This window comes from Lissotriton helveticus, chromosome 9, assembly GCF_964261635.1.
Source record: "Lissotriton helveticus chromosome 9, aLisHel1.1, whole genome shotgun sequence".
Taxonomy (NCBI): Eukaryota; Metazoa; Chordata; class Amphibia; order Caudata; family Salamandridae; genus Lissotriton; species Lissotriton helveticus.
In genome coordinates, this window is record NC_136070.1 from 574,700,203 (window position 1) to 574,720,976 (window position 20,774).

Sequence of the window (20,774 nt, forward strand, 5' to 3'; positions counted from 1 at the left end):
TTTTTGCAAACAATTGAGAAAAGATTTGCTTACTTTTCAACGTACTCAAGTAACTACCCACCAGGCAGGTCATACCCTAGACCAGCTTTTTTCAAACTCCAATAACATACATCACGTTCTTGATTTCACTTCCTTCCCACAAAAAATTGTTTCAAAAAATGTGAACCCTTTAAAGTGTACATGAAGTAAAGTTAGAGTTGAAACATTTTCAGATCACTTTTTCCTACCAGATCTGGACATCTCGATGTCACTGAACAACTATGTAGGACAGTTTAATACAGCTATCACGGAAGTCCTTGATGCCTGCGCCCCCATGTGATTGAACACTTCCCGTAGGGCAACACCATCTGAATGATGATAACCCCCTGAACTGAGGAATTTAAAATGCAAATGCGAAGCAGCTGAAAAATGTTGGCGAAACTCCCAAAAACTGTCAGACTGCACATTATATGAACACCAACTAAACGATTACTACAAACAGACTAAAAAAGCAAATAAAGAAATCACTTCATTAAAAAGATTAAATAATAGAAGCCTAGCAGCCTGTCTCAAACAATCATTCCCTCACAACATCATTGAGAGTCCCTTGCTGATTATTTTATCGATAAGATAGAGGAAATCTATTACTCTTTCGATTTCCAACCCCATCCGTTGGATGCCACCGGCAATATGCTAGGACAGCATCCCAAAGCCAATACATCTTTTTTGAGACTTCACCTGTGACTCTCTAGAACAGGTGGAGAAAACCATAACAGAAATAAAATCTGGTTCCAAACTAGTCCCTTCTCCGCATTTCATTTTCTCACGGTTATCGTCAATCTTGTGTGCATTCTTGATTTGGATTTTTAATGCTTTGCTAAAAAGAACAACATACCCAGATATATGGATGTATGCATTAATTCTACCATTAGCCAAAAAAGCTGGCCTTGATGCATCCACTTTATCGTCCCATCTCCTTGCCGTATTTGAAAAATTGGTCAACTGCCAGGTATCTACCTTCTTGGAGGATAATAACTTGCTCGATCCCTCACAGTCAGACTTTGGAGTAAATAATAGCACATAGAGCACACTCATTGCTATTTTGAAGGATATCAGGCTAACGGTAGACCAGGGAAAAGCAGTGGCCCGGATTCTGCTGGACCTGTCTGAAGCGTTCAACACAGTCTCACGTTGTGTTTTGATTAAGAGGCTGTATGAGACAGGTGTCCACTTCATCGCCCTATAATGGTTTGGCTCAATTCTATCTAATGGATCCCAGTCTGTCCAGCGGAACAAATATAAATCGCAACCTCACAGCTCAGAGTATGGTGCTCCACAGGACTCAGCCCTAAGCTCTACACTATTCAATGTGTATGTCGCACGTCTAGCCACTCTGGTTAAAAGTGGGGCTTTGACATTTGCTCCTATGCTGATGATACCCAGATGATCATCTCTTTCGGTGATGGTACCAAGACAAATCTGGAAGGCTGCCTCTTAGAGGTAGCAGCTGGATGTCTGCGCACTGCCTGTAGCTCAATGCAGAAGAAATTTGAACTCTTACTGTTTGGAGGTGCTAAAACATGTGGGATTATTCCTGGTGGCCATCTGCTTGGCACTGCTCCAGTGCCGAAAAAAGCAGCAAAAAATCTTGGAATCATTATCGATCAATACCTCACTATGAAAGATCAGGTGTTAGCTGCTTGTGGGAGCTGTTTCGGACTGCTAAAACTTCTTAGGAAGCTACTCAGATGGATTCCGATGGATTGGGGTCGTACGGTTGTCCAGGCTATAATAATCAGTTGCCTGGACTATGGAAACGCATTATATATGGGCATGGCAGATTATTTGTTTGCACGCCTTCAAACGATCCACAATGCAGCCGCTAAACTGATTTGCAATAAGCGCAGACACAACCACGCAACTTCTTGTTTAAAAACACTACATTGGCTGCCAATACGTAAGAGGGCACAGTTCAAGATACTCTGTATAGGTCTTTGCATGACTCTGGCCCTCTGCTCCTTACAACTAGGATTAATTTAATCAACCTACAAGAAAGTTAACATCATCCAGCCTGACCGTAGCAATAGTTATTAAGATCATGAAGGACAGAGCCGGTGGCTGCTCTTTTACTGTTTTGGCAGCCACTCACTGGAATTTGCTACCCCATGACATTCGATGCACCGAGGACTACCTTGCATTCAGGAAAAAACTGAAGACATGGCTCTTCTCTGACTAACGTATTTCTGACTTCAACCCTAACTCTGCTGAAATTAAAAGGTAGTTACTAGGGCCATGATATCCCTATGGGGATGAATGTCTGAACTCTATAAAAAACTTTAAATATAATGAATAATTCGAGTATAGCTGAGTCATGTGAAGTGGAGTGTGTTTGGAGTGTCGAGGTGTGAGTATAGTGTCGTAGAGTGGAAGGGAGTAGAGTGGGGTAGAACTGAGTGGCATTGAGTGGAGAACAATGTCGTAGAGTGGAGTGGCATAGTGTGTCATGGAGTGGTGTAGAGCAGAGTAGAGTGGTGTAGAGGGTGTTGCGTAGAGTGGAGTAGAGTATTGTAGAGCACAGTGGCGTAGAACAGAGTAGATTGTCGTAGAGTGGAATGGCATAGAGTGTTGTAGAGTCAAGTGGTGTGGAGTGGCACAGAGCGTCAGAGTGGAGTGGAGTAGTGTGTCGTAGAATAGAGAGAGTAAAGTGGCATGGAGTGGCATTGAGGGAGTTGTGTAGAATGTAGTGGCATAGAGTGGAGTAGAGTTTAATGGAGTAGAGCATCATCTAGTGGAGCATCATAGAGTAGAGCATCGTAGAGTGTAGTGGAGTAGAGTGGCCTAGAGTGAAGTGCTGTAAACTACACTGGTACAGAGCAGATAAGCGTGGAGTGCAGTGGAATAGAGTGCATTGTTTTTGAGTAAAGTGGTGTAGAGCGCATTAGCGTAGAGTGCAGTGATGTAGAGTGGCATAGACTGCAGTGGCATAGAGTACAGTGGTGCAGAGTAGACTGCAGTGGCGTAGAGTGCAGTTGTGTAGAGAAGATTGTTTCAGAGTTGAGTGAAGTGGTATAGAGTGGAGTGGTTCAGGGTAGAGTGGAGTGGTGCAGGGTAGTGTACAGAGGTGTAGAGTGGAGTAGAATAAAGAGGTGTAGAGTGCAGCAGCGTTGAGTACAGTGTTGCAGAATAGACCAGAATGGCGTGGAGTGATACAGAGTGTCCAAGCGTGAAATGGATTGCCCTAGAGTACAGTAGAGAGTTGGAGAGTTGAGCAGTGCAAAGTAGAGTGCAGCTGCGTACAGTAGAGTAGTGCAGAGTGGTGCAAAGAGCAGTGGCGAAGACTACAGTGGGGCAGAGTACCATAGAGTGGCATAGAGTACAGTGGTATAGCGTGTAATGGTGTAGAGTGGCATAGAGTGCAGTGGTGCAGAGTAGAGTGACGCCGAGTTCAGTGGCGGGGAGTGAAATCTTGCAGAGTGTCAGAAACTACAGTGGTGTGGACTGCATAGAGTGGCGTGGAGTAGAGTGGTATAGAGAATAGTGGTGCAGAGAGCAGTGGCATTAAGTACAGTGGTGCAGAGTAGAATAGAGTGGTGCAGAGTGTAGTGACATACAGCGCAATGGTGTAGGGTGGCTTAGCATGCAGTGGTGCACAGTAGAGTGGCACTGAGTCCAGTGACGGTCGCGGAGAGTACAGTCTTGCCAAGAAGAGTGTCCCAGAATGCAGTGGTGTAGAGTACAGTGGGGCAGAGTAGAGTGGTGCAGAATAGAATGGCACAGAGAGCAGTGGCATGGAATACAGTGGTGCAGAAGTGTGGCTTAGCGTGCAGTGGCGTAGCATGTAGTGTTGCAGAGCAGAGTACAGAGGCATAGAGTGCAGTGCAGCAGAGTACTTGTCATAGGTGTATTGGTTTTCAGTAAAGTGGTGTTTAGTGCATATGCGTAGAGTGGAGAGGTTTATAGTGGAGTGGCATTGAGGGCAGTGGTGTAGAGTGAAATGGTGTAGAGTAGAGTAGAGTGGCGCAGCTAAGAAGGCAGTTGCATAGAATTGAGAGGCAGAGAGTGCAGTGTTGCAGAGTAGACTCTCAGATTGCAATTGATTATAGAAGAGTGGTGTAGGGTACATTGATGTGGAGTGCTGTGGCGTTGAGTAGAGTGGTTCAGGGTAGAGTGCAATGGTGTAGGGTAGAGTACAGAGGTGTAAAGTAGAGTGGTGTGGAGTGCAGTGCTGCGGAGGTCAGTGGTGCAGAATATTAGTGGCATGAAGTGATGCAGAGTGAAGTGGTGTAGAGAACAGTGTAGTGGGGTAGAGGTGAGCGGTGTAGAGTAGAGTGCAGAGGGGTAGAGTGCAGCGATACAGAGTGCAGCGTTATAGAGTAGAGTAGTGTAGAGTAGAGTGATGCAGAGCGCAGAGGCGTAAAGTACAGTGGTGTAGAGTAGAATAGAGTGGCATAGAGTACAGTGACGTAAAGTCCAATGGTGCAGCGTGTAGTGGTGCCGAGTAGGATGGCATTAAGTTCAGAGGCCGAGAGTGCAGTGGCGTGGACTACAGTGTCATAGAGTAGAGTGGCGTAGAGTAGATTGGCACAGAAGAGAGTGGTGCAGAGAGTAGTGGCGTACAGTACAGTGGAGCAGAGTAGAATAGAGCGGTGTAGAAGGCAGTTGATGGAGCAAAGATTCAAGAAAACGAAGCTTGCTCGGATCAATCTCTCATTAACGAGTACTAATAACTAGAAATAGTAAATTAGAGAAAATTAACATGCACACGACATTCACATATGGGGAAAAGAGCAGCACGCATGCTTAAATAACAAAGAATAATTTGCAACGCAACTAAATCCCGCTTGTAACCGAAAAACGTTTTGCGCATGTGCAAACTAGAACCGCGTAAGTAACCATGTGACCAACCAATTTGAGAGTGGAAAACTCTCAAGCATGCGCAAGAGTTACTACCTGTGGGGTGTGAGGCACTGCGTGCCGGCATATGCTTGCCTGAACTTTAAAAGGAGCTGTTGCTGCTAATGCTTTTGCTTAAAGAAAAATAATTTAACATGGGATAGAGTAGAAGTTGGTGGTGAACAGTGACAATCACATATTTGAGAAATTAACATCTGTTTATGAATCCTTTATTAATAGTGTACGTCTCAGCCTAATGTGCTAAGCCACTGAAAAAGATGGAGGTGAAGATGTACGCCATTTGGGACATGCGCAGAGTGATAAAGATGTGACCCGCTGACCGTGTCGTTGACAGGCTGCTAAGAGCCAAGGACAAGTTGCTGTGAGATATACCAGACGCCTGAGAAAATAATAAGGCAGAATAATAAATGAGCTATAGGGGAAGGGTTTGTTAAACAAAGAATTAGTTAAGAAATGGAGTATGACAGCATGAGGTGATGACAACTCCCCTGCCCTTGCCCAATCACAGTCCATGATCCAGTGATATTTGCAACTTTTAAGGGTGGGATATGCAGAAATAAAGAATATAACTAGGGTGACAAAAGACTAAGGAAGAGAGCATGCTGCTAGAGATTGCTGATTTATTGCCGAGAGAGGTGCGGGCGAGAGCTGCTACTGAAAAGAAGAGAACAGACTGGCAGATTCATTCCTAAAAGAAGCCTGATTAGATTGAAGATTCAGGAAGAATATCGAGGAGGGAGAGAGTGTAAGAGAGGGATGTGTTCCGGTGCGTCGAGGTTGTAGGTACGTTTAGTACGTTTTATTCAGTCCTGATCCTGTCCTTAGTCTATGTCTCCTGATTCTTAATCAGGAGACCTCCACCAGTCCTTTGGCCAGAGGGTTGGGTTTCCTGTTTCACCATTGGGTTATTATTATTCTGTCTTAAATTTGCATGCCTTTGCAAATGTATGATTTATTATGTATTTTGTCTCTTCATCTATCCTCTCCTAATGCATTGAATTGTTGAACGAGTCTGTGAATTGAATGTATTTGATAAATGAAATTTTCTCTGCCATGAAAGTTCCCTGGAATTGTCGCTGCACTTCAGAGCAGTGCTCTGGCTGTCGCAGTGCTTTGTTGGGCCCCTTGGTGCTGGTGCTGCTGCCTTTTTGGCACTTCTTTTTTCGGGTGCTGGGCCTCTCGGCCTCTGTGGTGGAGGTCTGCTGGTGGTGGTTGCGGTGCTCCTTTCCCGTTTGCCCCTCCATCCGTCTGGGTTGGACGACCTTTTTTGTTTTATGCATAGTGGTGCTATGTCTTTTGTTGTTGGGTTGTTTCCTGATGGGTGGGCTGTCCTTTTCCCATTGCTTATGGGTTTTCCTGTGCTCTGCCTCTGTGTCTGCTTTGTGATGCTGGCAGGCCTGGCGCTGTTGTGTTTCTGGGGCATACCCCTGGCTACTGGGCGTCCGTGTTGGATGCTGGCCTGGGCTTAGGGCATGCCTTCTCCTGCGGTTTGGGCTGTTGCTCGTCGCTCTGGGTGCTTCTGTGTGCAGTTCTCCCCCTAGTGGATGACGGTGGTCTTTCTCTTCGGCTTCCACTGCTGGCTGTTTAGTGGGGTGCTGTGGTTGCTTCTTCCTGCCTGGTTGTTCCGTCTTGATTCCGCCTGTTGGCTGTTTCTTGTACTGGGGCTCTTTGCCTGCTGTTCCGATGGTTGGCCGGATTATGGTGGCTTTTTCGGTCTTTTGCTGGCTTCTGGTTTTGGCCTCACCTGCCTTGTTGTGCCGCAAGGGAGTGTATGCCGGTTTCCCGGGTGCTGTTGTCCCATCCTGTGGTCTTCCAGGGTGTTGCATCTGCGGGTCTGATTGGGGGCGTCTGTGTCCTGCAGCTTCTCGCCATGGTGGCTCCTTCCAACGTCTGTTCTCTGGTGTTCAGCGTTGTCAGCCCTCGTTCATTCCTGGTTGAGTGACTGTCAGGGCTTGCCGGGTGCTGTGGGTTTTGGTGCCTCCCCTTCCTATGGCCTTGCCGCCATGGGTTGCCTGTTCTCGTCTGCTCCCAGGGGTTGGGCTGGGTCGGGCATGGTTCATGCCTGAATGGGGGCCCGCCTATGTGTGCCTGGTGCTGTTGGCTTGGCTCTCCTGGGCTGTGGGCTGTGTTTTGTGGCTTGCTGTGGTCTGGTTTGGGCTTTGCCCTCTTCGGATCCCTGGTTGGGCTCCTGCTTCTCCCGTTTCTGGGTGGCTGGGGATGGCGATGTGGCCTTGTGCGTTCTTTTTTGGAGCCTATTGTGGCCACTGCTTCTTTCGGTCCTTGGGGCGCCAGTGGCGGCCTCCTCTGCTGTCCTGGCCTGCTGGAACCTTTTGGCGGCTGGTGGGCTGTTGTGGCTGCCCCTTGTTCCTGCCTGGGTCCCTTGGATTCTTCCAGTGTGTTGTTTCTCTTTCCTCTTCCTTCTTTGGGCCGTTTCGGCCTGGATAGGGTTGGCAGCTGGTTTCCACCTTGCTGCTTGTCCCTTGGGCTATGCTCCGAGCTTGGGTTGTCCAGTGTCAGCCCGTCCTGAGGCGGTTTAGTTGAGGTGGTTCTCCCTGGTGGGGTATTTGCCTTTTGCTTCTGGGGCGTTCTTGCCTACTTCTTTTTGCCGGTTACGTTCCTGTGCGTCCCCGTTTGTCTGCGTCTTCTGCAGTGTTTGGGGTTAGGTGTTCTGTCTGGGCCTTTCCAGTTCCTGTTGTTTGAACTTTGGGCTGTTTGCTGTGGGGCCTGGGTGTGGATTGTCCTGTTGGCTGTTCGGGGTCCTCCTTCTGCGGCTCGCCGGTTCGATTGGGGGGGGTGGGTGTCGGTTTGAGAGTGGTCTCCCTGTGGTTGCCTTGGCCTGCAGGCCTCTTACTGGCTTTCCTCTGTTGGCCTTGTTTCTGGGATCTGGTTTGGTGGGTTGGGGGTCCGTTTTTTTCTGCAGCCTCCTGCCTGTCCTCTTCCTCTGGTTCCTCTGTTGTTGGGGCTGGTGGAGGTCTGGTTTCTCCAGTTCTTTGGCCCGGTGGTTTCGTTTTCTCCTGGTGCCTTCTCTGGCGTTCCCATGGTGGGAGCCTTGCTTTTGGGGCTTGGTGGGTGTCATTGCCTTGGTCTCTCAGGTTCAGTGGCCTCTTCTGTGCATGTGCTTTTGGGGGTCTGCCTGGTCTCATTGTCCTCAGCATTGGCTGTTGGTTGGAGGCTTGGTGTGCTTGTGCACACATGGGTCCCTTTTCTGTTTCTCTACCTATGGCACTCCGGGCTGGCCTATCTGGGCTTTGCGGTCCTGTTTCTGTTTCCGGGGTCTGTTGGTCGTCTGGTCCGCTGGCTCTTGGCGGGGTGATCCTTCCCTCTGTGGTTGTGTCCATCTTGATGTTTTCCCTCCTGTTTGGCGGGCTCCCTGGTTTTCCCCTTTTTTTCTTTAATCTGTGGGTGGTTGCGTCTTCTGGCTCTGCTGTTTTTTCTTCCTGTTGTGTCGGCTTGCTGGCTTGGGGGCTCCTCTGCTCCTTGTTTTGTGGGTCTTCTTTCTTGCCGGTGTTTGGGGCTGGGCGTGCCTCTGGGTTGCGGTCAGCTGTTGAATCTGGCTTGTCTTTCCTGTTTGTTTGCCCTTTTTTGCGGCTTTTTGTTCCGATGTTCTGGGCTTGTGCTTGGACAGTTGGCCTGTTTTTTTTGGCTTTGTATGTCTCATTAAGTAGTGGAGATAAGCAAGAGGGACGTGGAGGTAATGTTTCTATTACTTACCGGTAATCACATTACTCCTAGTCCTACTCTCACTTATCTCCATTATGGCCCACCCTCCCTCCTGGCCAACTGTGTCTACGGTGGTTTGGTACATACAGGTATTGTGGAGAGGGCAGTGCCTTTTTATTTTGGTAGGGTTGTGTCTACGAGGCACAGGGGCCTCATTACGTAGCGGAGATAAGCGAGAGTAGGACTAGGAGTAATGTGATTACCGGTAAGTAATAGAAACATTATATTGATGAAGGGTCTGACTGAGCCACTGGACCAAGTCTAGGTCCAAATCCATGTGTCCCCTTATAAAGAAAAATATCTGATTGTGGTAGCTGGGTGGTTTTTCTTGACAAGCAGCCCCAAAAAGATCTCCATTTCGCCTGTCTCTGTGCCCTCTGGTACTGCCAAGATGTCATTTTTTTGTTGCAGTTTTGTATAGCATGGTATTGGAGCGCTTTACATGGGCACCGGCTGCATTACACAAGGACATATTTATTTTTGATTTGATTTTTTTAGGCACGGTAAGATTAAGTGAATTCTCCAGAATCACATGATGTTGAGCCGACACTTGTTCCAAAGGCAGCAGCTTTGGCCTTTATGCCACATCCTCATTGCGCCTGGAGTGCCTCTATGCTTCCCTGCCCTGGATAATGTTACAATTACATCAATTTAAGGCCTTTAAATAGTGAGTCTCCTTGTTAATTCCTGGGGTCTCAGGTACACTGATGCCTTCAGCACCCCACCGGTAAAAGTCTACAAGATTGCTCTGTATAAATGCAGTTTCACACCAAAAGCATCTTTTTCTTGCCTTCCAAAATACTTTTCACCTGGCCGACCTCATTCAATGCCACTTTTGTATGTCAGAATATCGAGCACAAGAATGTAATGCTAACAAAATATAAATTCTGGCAACAAAAATACTGTGATGGTGTTTGTAGAGTTAAGTATAGTATTTTTAATTGCACATCCATGTACCTTAAAATATATATATATATATATATATATATATATATATATATATATATATATATATATACATATATATATATATACACATATATATATATATATTTACTTTTATACAAACACACACAGACAGAATCAAGTTGCGTGTATGTGTGTATAAGTACGTCACATCTACAGTCGCCTTCACGATATTTCTGAACCCTACACAGTTCACGTTATCCATTAAAGGCTAGTCGCGAGAGCCCCGGCTCCTTCTGCGTCATTAGAGTGACTGCAGTGGTAAGACAAAATGTTATATGCTGTTGACCTCGAGCACTTACCTACACATACGGCACTCCTCCACAAGGTGTTGTGACGGGCCTGAGATGTGCTGTTCAGCAAGTATCTGCGCGACAAGTGACAGGAAGCAGTAGTGTCGCATGTGATCTCCGCAAAACCATCATCATGCCCTAACACACAGTCACAAGGCCGTCCAGAAAGAGCGAGGTGTGGGGTGCAGTGATAAACTGGCCGAATGTACATCTGTTTCCCAAGATGGAAGGCAGGACAGCTGTACCAAAAGCTTGGTAATCCAAGGAGTGACGCAGTTATGGCGGCTGCTAACCGCAATCTGCTCTGGATCCCCCACGGCGAACGGAAGTACGGCGTCCCACTGTTGACGTCACGTGGTGGGTGCACGAGCCATGGCAACCATTGCAGGCGTCACAAAGATTTGCTTGCGCAGCTGCATACTAAGGGTGGAAACACCCTGCCCACCGTGAGTGTGGGCTTCAGCACAAGGCAATGTACTCACACTATACTGACTGCAGACCGAAACCTAAGTCTAAAATGAATATGACTTGGTCCTTAAAAACAAAAGTCTGAATCGTGCTGTACCTGTCAGCTATCTATGCTGTAAATTCTTATTTTTGGGCTGAGCTGCAGTCCTAATGGCAGCTTACTTCCTGATGCACAGAACCAGACTCTCCTTCGCATAGCTGATATTTTGCAGAATAGTTTAATTTTAATCATTGGAGGATTCAGAAGTAAAGACACCTGGATAACTTCTCTTCTGGGACGTGACAAAGCATACAGATCGCCTCAGAAAGTGGGGGTAGGGTACCTCTCCTGAGGGGTGGAGGGATGTTTTCGTCCTCGACAGACTGCACAGTGGCAATCAAAACTGTAGAGTTTGCCACCCAGTTCACTGAGCTGGTAGCTGCCAGCACCCATCATCAGCATTCAAGCCTAGGTTGATAATGCCCATAAAATGACAAGCATTAACGCCAGAGCACTCCAAACTCTAAGCAGATTCTGGACCACATTGGCGATTTCTGCAGTGCACAGCCCCCCTCAGCACCAGCTTGAGGCCCAGGTGTTCATGCCCAGATACACCCCTGTAACACCTCATATCTTGTTTTATTTGGGAGTTTGGCTGTCTTGATAACGGCAGCTGGGATCCAGCTTCCTTTATCATTTTACCTATGAATAAAGATCAACCGTCCGCTTTCCATCTATTGATCTTGCAAGCACATCTAAAAAAGATGCTTCATAATATGTCTGCACATGGGGTAGAGTCAGCCCCCCCTGTTTGGTATCTAATTGAAGTACGGAGAGTTTTACCTCAGAAGTCTTCTTATTCCACACAAAGTGCTAAAAGTGCTACTAATTTTGTAAAATAGCTCTTATTAACTTTTATAGGGACATTTGAAAAAAGAAACAACGAACAAAATGCAGGTTGGCGCAGCAGTTGTTATTTCAGCATAACCTCATCAGGGGAGGCAAGCACTGTATAAATGCAAACCTTTTTCCCTCTTCTATCCCTCCGCTATCCTTCTCAATCCAAATAAATGATTAATATCCACAACTCAAATTACTTTCATATTTCACTATACTAGTTCACCACTAATCCTCATGGGTTCCGGAGTAGCATGCTACTCGTCGTAAAAGCGCTTCGACCCCTCATCAGGGGTAGTAAGCTCTATATAAATGCAATTACAATACAATAGTCCCTCCTTGTATGTAGAGCGGTGGGGTGCTACATGACAGTTACAAGAATTAAACAGAACATAAAGCTATATCCAATGGGGCTGCTAGTCTGGATGAGCTCTGTTTGCTTCATACACCTCCCTAAATTGCTGACCTCTCATACTGAAGGGCAGCCATCATTAGCATTCATAATTGCGAATACACATGTGGAGTTTTCATCTGCATTGGAGATGGAAGTTGGGTATCTTTGTTAATGTTGATCTTCTCCCCTTTCTTGGAAGGTCAAGTACACATATCTTTGTAATACTACAGAAAAAATCCAAATAGAGAGTGGTTTAATTGGAATGGGAGCATCCTGACACTGGGGTTGTGCTGTGGAGCTGGGGAGGGGGTTCTACGTGACAGAAGATAGATTTATAAGATAGGTAGCCAGAAAAAATATAATTTCATAACATGGAATGTGAGAGGAATGGGCCAATTTCAAAAAGTTACAAGACACACTGTGGTGCCAGTGAACACTTTTAGCATTCCTCCCAAAGACCTATTTAGCATCACAAGAAGTAAGTAAACTGCAATGAAGATGGTGAGGAAAAATATATGCAACAGGCTTCTCCTCCTACGCTAGGGGACCACTAGTATGGATTCAACACAGTATTCTCTTTGTTTCCTTAGAAGTGTGCAGACAAAGAGGGAAGATATGTATCAGTACGGTGAAGACGTGATAGCCAGAAACTGCACCTAATACAGCTCAACAGGTCTTTATACAACACAGTCTGAACGATTATCGATATTGCTAAATACCCCGCTGTTCTAGAGTGGCAACTACAACAGTATACTAGATTTAGACCCGGCTAGTTCATGGCCGCCATATGGCACCATGACTAAAAAGACAACTAGGACACTCAATAATTGAAGAGCTGGTTGTGACCTCCTTAATGCATTTAGGTAAATAACACGCAGAAACTTCAAGACACACAATTTGCTCCCCAATATATGGCTTCAGTGTCAGGATATAGTGTCCAACGTTCTCCTCCCTTAATAGCCTCCATTATTCACAAAGGATACATGATGAGAATAGAGACAGACAATGACCTACTTCTGATTGGGTTGGAATGGTAGAACCCACACGCAGTGCTGGCTACTTGGAGGGTACACTGTTCTTCCGTTAGCGCCTTGGGACCCTCACGGGTAAGTAGTGCGCTTTACAAATGCTTTGATTGATTGATTGATTGATTGATTCTTACAAGATAGAGCTTTTATAGATGTTGAAGGAGCCTTTTGCAATTACTTTAAGGAAAACAAACGCAAAGCCTCAAACATCTTGAGGAAATGGGAGGCATTCAAATTATAATAAGAGAACAACATATAATCAGTTAGGGGGATAGGTAAAAATGCTAGAGACAGACTTGAAAAATGGGACAAATCCATTCGTACTGTGGAACAGTTGATGTTGAGAGACCCTCAGATACACCGTCAATTGTTAGTTGAGATAAAGAAATACGCTACAGTCCTAGAATTCTTGAGACCTTCATTATAGGGAATATATAGCCATAATGCATGCTGAGGAGGCCAAGGCAGGAGGTCTGCTAGCGTGGCCGACCAGACCTGCACACAGCGGCTCACCTATTGCACAGATTAAGCGCTATAGGGGCAAAACAGTGTGTTCCCAAACTGAAATTAATTAGGTCTTTATGGAATACTATGCAAAATGTATACAACTACGCCAACGCTGCATTAAGAAATAAAATTCGGCTAGATGTACGAAGCCTTTTAGAGTTGCAAACAGCAAGAGTCACAGAATAACCAACTGTTGCCCAACAGTTTCATTTAGCACTTCAATTAGGATAGATTTTATTAGGAGGATCAAACCTGCACCCGCCCCGGGCCAATATGAGGACAAAAAGAGACTGACCTATTTCCTACTAAACAAAGAGCAGTGTAACTGCAACTCTTCAATAACTCAGTCAGGTATTTAACTTCAAACAATGCATTTCCTGTACCAGTGGTAACTCGATCCATGCTCTGTATTTCACTGTTATGCACGTAACCTATTGTAGGGCTCATCAGGGCTTTGTGTTAGCATTGATCTCAGAAAATAAACTGAGTCATTTAAGGTTTAGGATGTCCGCCGAGTGGTGTTCCGTTGAAGAGAATCAAGCATGGCAAAGACGATATGGCTGGCCTTAGCAAGCAAGCAATGTTTTTTTAATGTTTTTTTTGCAAATATATGCATTTTAAAAAACAATTATCAAAACGGTAAAGGTAAAGGAGTGGTCAAGCAGCCAACGCATATTAGCCCTGGCACTGAAGTGCATACTTTTTTAGGCGGCTTTGCACGCGGGAGCAGGCAAAATGCCGTCATTCGCAGTATCACACAACCGATGGAATAGGTAGGCTGACCCATTTCCCATGTTGTATGCTCTGGTGGACGAAGCAAAATAGGAATGGCACTTGAACAGTCCAGTCAATGTTGATGGATGACCAAAAAACAATTTATCTACATAGAGGCAGTACGTGTTTTTAGTATAATTTTTTGTGCTATTTTGTTTTTGTTTTACACAAAGAGAATCATCATTTTGGAGTTGGTGTAGAAAAAAAATTACCACAGGGCGGGTATACAAATATGGTATCTGCTTAGGATTCTGCCCTAGCTTCAATGCTACTGTTGCGCTGGCGAATGCACTGGCGTTTTACACTGTCGCCAGATAGGGCTCTCTAAAAATGGCAGGGTAGTCGTATGCCAGGAAAACAAATGTCAGGACACCCACAGACCTTGCAGGATAGCTAACTGCCCACAAAAGTATAAACGAACTCCTAAAGTCCTTAAAAGAGTCCTATAAGGATCCCCCAAGCTGACGACGAACAAGAAAAACATCTATTGCTCTTGGACTGCACATACATTATTGCCCTTGGTATCGTAGCTCTGATCTGTAAATAGCAGTTTGGCTAGTGATCTCTGTAGTCATTGGGCTTCAAAACTCTTATGAGTGACCGTGAAAATCCTGTCATTCCAGCATCAAGTAAACAGGATGCGTCCACAAGGCGCCACTTGCAACTACCTCCATCCCATCTGACGATGCATGCACCCAGCAGGCGGTCCATCCTGCGACCACCAAAAATGATTCACCAAAATGCTCCTTCAAAAGTCACAATTCTCCATCCACATCATTCAGCATTCTACTTGCAACAAGCATCCATCCACAAAGAGGAACCACCAAAATAATCTCATCAACATGCATTGCAACACAAGCTCCTTTTCTCCTACATTTACTATAAGCAACAATCTTTTCTGCATGCCCATTAATGCAAGATCTGCTAATGCCCATCATTCAAACATCTTCAAACTCAAACCATGTGTACAATTTTGGTTTACATTGCATTACAAAATCCAGACTGAATTTACACTGCCAGGCCATCGCTGACTCTCTTGCACAGCAGAGCTGTGCCATTTGTACAGCCAACACAGGAGCCACTGCATTTCAAAAAGGTCTTCCCTGGACCGGAAACAAGCATCCTAAGACCGATTTTAGGGTAACACTACTCATCATCCAGGCTAGCTTGAATCGAGTGGCAAAGTGATCAAGAGACCCACGTCTGGCATACCCTGCCAACGTAGGGGGAACTAAAATTACAGGTAACAGCTGGGGTGGTGAAGAATTTTTAGGGTTCATGATAGGGCCAAGTTTAGGGTGGTGATGGGTTTTTAAGTATTCAGGGATGGGTGGACTTTAGATGTAGACATTGTTTTTTAGGTTGCAGGGATGAGTAATTTAGAGTGATCAGGAGTTCCTATGGGTCATGGATGACTGATGCTTAAGGGTGGTGAGGGTTTTATACGGTTTAGGGATGGGACCAGTATGGTTGTTCGGAGGCGTTAAATGGAGTATGAGATGGGTGGGGTTTAGGCATAGGTAGGGGTTTTTAAGGTTCACAAATGGGCGGAAATAGGGGTAGTGAGTGATTTTATGGTTCAGGGATGGATGTTTTTTGTGGTAGAAAATGGCTTTTACACTTGGGTGTACTTTAGGTGTGGTGAGGGATTTTGGAGAGCAGGGATTGATAGTGCTTAGGGGTTGGGAGGGGTCAGCGATGAATGGTTTTCATGTGTGGTGATGGGCCAGAAAATTATAGACATCCAAAGTAACTGTTTGACAATGTAAAATATATAACTATTAAATAATGTCCCCGGAAGTAAAGCCCTGGAATACATATTTCTGACAAAATGTTTTGAAAGTAAGTCCTGCAACCATTGCATTTACATTAAAATAAGCCTTCAAAGGTGTATTTCAAACAAAAAGACATTTTATGAATTGGTTTCTACAAAAAGGTAAGTGCCATTCATTCTGAAAATGTCCATTAAACAGCTTAGATGAAATGGTTTCTCAGTAATCGTATTCCATGAAATTATTTTTCTATGAAACTACGTACAACCCACTCCTTGACCAGCCTTAACCTCAATGTTTATTGATGTTACCAGCTTGTCATCAGTATGTCTTTAAATCCAACATCCTTGGGCTAATCTACACCAGTGACCACCCGGTTCAGTTAATTCTACAGGACCCAAGTCTGCTGTGGTGATATTGTATTTTTAAGTATTGGAGCTGAATTTTCAATACATTTCTCTATTCAGTCTTATTTAATGACATTGTCTGGTCCCTATACATTGCTTGTGTAATTGTGCTGGTGGAACATATTCAGAGAGGAAGCTTTGTTCACAGCTTTCTAAAAAATTGTAAACATACAGTTTAGGAGCCTTTGTTCCCCGTTTGTGCGGGATTATCTCAGCCTAACTGACCATAAATGTTGGCCTAATCCTTCAAGAGCATAGATCAACTCTTCAAATTACTGAGCCTGATCACGTACCTCGCACGTGTCTCTGTTGACAGTGGCCTTGAAAAAATATGTTACAAAAAACATAACTAGCTCCTCCAGTTTTCTTATCTGGTCAGGTGAAGTATGAGATGCAACAAAACTTGGATTAAAGATGGCAAAAAGGGGGGATGATATATCTTGACACTTTGGAAGAGGTATAGTCTACTAGAATGTGTGTGGGAGTCTGCCTGCTCAGACACTAGTCTGGTTTTCCACATTTTTCATCCATAAGCACTTGGTCTCCATGCTAAATCTCGGGTCCACATGACCACTAAGGGAGAAGAATACAGTTATGATCTGGTCCGCTGGTGTACCACAGGTGACATCCAGTTAAACCCAGCAGCTGTGGTCGTTCCGGTTTGATCATTCTCCTTGACTTGGTTCTATCCTCTCTACTTTCAAACACACACTCAATCGGCTGGCGCTTCCACTTTAAACCACCGCCCCAGCTTTTCTTGATGGTTCCCACCTTTTAGTTCTCCTTTGGGTCATGGATCTCTGCTCTGGTGCAGACAAGTTTGAAACTGTAGAAATCTTGCTCTTACTATATATTCTGATCAAGGTCTCTTCTTACAGTCCTCAGGATCTATAGGGTGTGACGCTGCTACAGTGAAACAGCAACTGGAAACATTTCAGCATCCCAGCTTAATGTAAGGAACTGGTTTCCGCAAAAACTTCTGCAACTAGACCCTCTGTGTCTTCAACAAAAATTGAAAGCACATGACACCTACATCCTCTTATGTGTTTTTCTGAGCAGGTACACTTGCTAAAAGATATAAAACCTGAGTGGCTTGAATCACATGACATTGGCGGACCAAAGGTTTCCTTGTATTAAAAAAATGCTACTCAGGAATAACCAGAAACATGCTGTCTGCTGAACTATAAATCAAGGCGTGTGCACACACACACACGTTAACTGTGGGATGCAGAACACATGGGATGACTACTTTTAAATTTGCCTTAGGGAACTTGGTTTGTTTCTATACTAAGCATGGAATTAGGACAAAAACACTGGCTATACTATGGGTTTGGTTCAGGCAAAGGTGGCATAGCTGCGCTGAGCATGGTGGCTCTTGTCTTGGAACTCTTCTGGACCCTTCAAAGTGAATCTACTTTATACCCTCGGCCAACTTTTCTCACTGCAGCATCCCAACAAAGAGAAAGAACCCTAAGGATGGTGGAGAGCCCTGCCACACAGGGTTAAGAGATCCGATATCCCAACTACTCCACACTAAAAACCATAATCCTGGAGTGTCTTAGCTCATTGAGACCCATACGACAGGGTCTATGTACCATCTCCTCTATCATAAGAGGGCTCAATCACCAACACTGACTCCGTGATCAATTTAGGTGGGGAGATTTCTGCCTGTTGAGACAACCATATAAATGGATTTAACAGCTCATGGGTCGGGAGCATTTCCCTAATGCCACCACCTTCACGGAATGGTGCTGAGGCATATGCTGTCAGCGTAGCCTGGAGGTCAAGCTGCAGAACATGGTGGACCTGTCACAATCACTTATTTAAAAGGAATTTTCCAGGAGCTCCCAACATCAGGAAAATCATATCTGTGTACCCCCGCATTAATACATATGCGCCTGGGCATCTCCTACTTTCTAAAGCTGCCAAAGATGCTGATGTCCGCAGCCACACCAACAAAAATACACCACATGAGTTCACACTCAGGGATGCACAGAATGAACCCCCGAAAACCAATGCCGATGCAAGTACCCCTCAAGGTTCCACATTCCTACAATGTTTTCAAAATAAATGATAATGGCTGCGGTATGGAGTTTATAGAATGTCTCACGCCCGAGAAGTTTAAAGAGAACGTTTTATGAAAGGATTCTCGCCAAAAAAAGTAACTTAAGTCGAAGGATGGATCACAGTTTCAATATTTCCCGCTTAAACATGGGTGATCTGCAGTTCACAATTTCGAATCCCAGAAAGTCCGGCTCAGAATTCCATCTTTCTGAGATCGTTAATTTCAGCGCCATTAAAGTGGATAATAATAATTCTGATTGTTCACACAGCTTTAGAGCACAAGTGCACTATGAAACGCAAATTAAAAACAAAGTGTTAATTTAAATAATCTCTTCTTGCCTCTGACGTAGTGCTAGTGGCAAGAAGAGATTATTTAACAACGTCCAAAACAAAGCGAGCATGCTCCCGACTCCGCTGATTTACTGTTCTTTTTTAAAACAAACCCCAGCAAAAGGTACCCGCATGGATCTCGGACACCACCACCGCCCTTGTGAATACACGATCCTGTTTCCGTGTGAAAAAAAGGTCACCGCTGGATTTTTAAGACTCACAGTTTGCTGTTTCTATGTAAAAACTGATGTGCACAGCTGCTCGACACCCGAAGTCCGCCCTGCTGTCTGATCAACACATCCGGCAGGCATCCGAGACCCCAGGACCGAAGCCAGCTGGCCCTCACGGGGTACTGCAGAGAGACATCGACGGCCCTGTGTAACAAGCCCTGCTTTGGCTGCGCACCAATGACACGTGCTCTGCTTGTGTTATTTGTACAATGGTGTAAACCAGCCTGACTGTCAGTTCTGTCCCAGGGCTGCGCAGGGAGGAATGCGGGCGAGCGGCATTCCACCCGCAGCGCCTACCCACCCACTCACCCACTACCCATACACGACATGGCGGCAGCGCCTAGAAGGAAAGACTCAATGGATTAAAGAACCCTGGCCGACCCGACCATGTCCCAGGCTGGCCACAGGGCTGCTGTGCCAGCCTCCATCTGTACCACAGGCCCTCTATGTGCCCGTGATAGGCGCGCCACTCTCCACGGGGAGCCGGGCTAGCGGGAAACCGGGAGTCACACACTTAGCGGGTCCGATGCCAGTTTAACAGCTGTTAGGCTGGCATCAGATGCCAACCGTCCCGCCTCAGATCAGCTTCTGAACGTGGCACTTACCTCCAGTCTTCCAGTGGAGGGCAGTATTTGTCAGTTCAGAAGTGGAAGAAAAGTATGCCCGATGTCCCTTCAAAAGAGGCCCAAAAGAAGGGAAAGTTGTGTCGAAACATCCCCCAAACAGGTCCAACCCCACCCAACAACAAAAACGGGCTACAGAAAAAAATAACGAACAACGATGTTGCTGATAGTCAGCTACTTCCCGACAATATTAACTACGGTTCTAAAGGCTTTATCTTGAAAATTGACATTCGTGCGTAGTGTGCAAGGATGAACCTTTAGAGGATCTAATCTGCTTACTACCTGTACTTCGAGTTCTAAGAGACTGAGGCCCTGGAGTGGGCAGGGTCGTAGGGTGTGAACTTCAGATTTTGAACAATTACGCTGGCGTATAAAGTCTAAATCCATTATACGACAAGCAAGGCACATCAGAGGGGCTAAAAGGGCAGTTAAATGGGAGATAGATCGGTAGGGGTAATATGTAAGGCGTTTTTGTCTGTTTATGTAAAAAAAATCCTTGTGAAATCCGACAGACACCTCACCTTCCCCGTCTGAAAGCACCTGTACCTAACTATTTAGAAAACATACATTTATTAGGGGAGTGTACCACCCCAAACACCCCCCATGAAGCTACGCACCTGGGAGTGGGCACATAGGAAAATAGTTAAAGACACTGAACCACAAATATGTAGAGATGGTAGTGTGATTCATGGAGGAGCTACGTTATGTTCTTTTTTTGCTACGGGCATTTTTATAGTGCTTTCAACCAACGTTAATATAATAGAAAACAATGGTACTGAGAGAGACCACAAGGTCCTCGGGTAGCCTAGGCTAACATTACTGAGGTAGTTGTTGATCAAAGAAGGAACAAACAAAGGAATGCCCTAAAGGGAATTACTGCGCAATTAATGCAGGGACACAAGGTTGAAATGATCTCACATTTATTCACAGCATAAATGGAGAATCATTTAATTACACGCTGTAGTTCAGGTGCTCACACAGAGTAGTGAAGGTGCGTGCAGTGAAAGGTTGGTGACATTTTAAAAATACATCACATTGGCAACAGAACATCAAAACTCCAATAAAGTCAGTACAATGAGTGAGTTTTGGTTAGAAGGGAGTAGACAGTATTTCGATCTCATTTAATAGAGATCATCATCAGCACAATAAGTGTGTGAGCAGAAGAATCAGGGTCCGCAGCGGGGGTGCGTGCTCGGGGCCCTGCAGACAGGAATCAAGCCTTGCGGAGTGGGAGGTATGGCACCAGGCAGTTGTGACCAGTAAAAACATACACCGGGTATGGCCAGTTGATCGGTTATTGAAGAAAGGACAAAAGGCGCGTAGAGTAAATCAAACACGTCCTCACGGTGGGAGCGTCAGGTTTGGACGTGTTTGATTTACTCTACTTGCCTTTTGTCCTTTCTTCAAAAAGCAATGAACTGGCCATAC

At 45.4% G+C, this 20,774-nt stretch overlaps 1 protein-coding gene across 4 annotated transcripts in view; it reads right to left on the reverse strand.

Annotated features, from left to right (window-relative positions):
* Nucleotides 1–19,380, reverse strand: part of LOC144781595 (uncharacterized) — a 483,894-nt gene extending 464,514 nt beyond the window's left edge. For 2 of the 4 annotated variants that reach the window (XM_078660512.1, XM_078660515.1), the window contains exon 1: nucleotides 9,882–10,011. The gene's annotated coding sequence lies outside the window, so the exon portion shown is untranslated. Of the gene's footprint in view, nucleotides 1–9,881; nucleotides 10,012–18,714; nucleotides 18,782–19,328 lie in introns of those variants that run through there. The other 2 variants (XM_078660513.1, XM_078660514.1) reach the window with 2 other exon arrangements.
* Nucleotides 19,381–20,774: the final 1,394 nt, after the last annotated feature.